Source organism: Ceratotherium simum, chromosome X (assembly GCF_057802395.1).
Source record: "Ceratotherium simum simum isolate JZ-2026a chromosome X, ASM5780239v1, whole genome shotgun sequence".
Classification (NCBI taxonomy): domain Eukaryota; kingdom Metazoa; phylum Chordata; class Mammalia; order Perissodactyla; family Rhinocerotidae; genus Ceratotherium; species Ceratotherium simum.
The window spans coordinates 67,881,291-67,881,588 of record NC_141940.1 but is presented as its reverse complement, the minus strand read 5'-3'; positions in this window follow the sequence as shown (position 1 = coordinate 67,881,588).

Sequence of the window (298 nt, the reverse complement as noted above, 5' to 3'; positions counted from 1 at the left end):
TGAATCGGTCGTCCACTGGGCAGCCATCTTGAACTTTGGGCAGGTCCTCCAGGAACCACGCGTTCTTAGTACATTGTTTCCAGTGCAACACTGATCCCCACGCTCCGCAAGCGCCTTTCCCAGCTCACTGTGGGCAACCTCTACGCAAGACTGATAATGATTTTCTCCCTTTCAAATAGGTATATGCACGGGGTACAAAATTTAAAAAATATGTTTAAAAAACAAGAAAAAGAAAGCCTCTCTGGCTTGTTGCAGCCACTCCTTTCTCTTTCACAGAAGGCACCACTGTTTACCAATT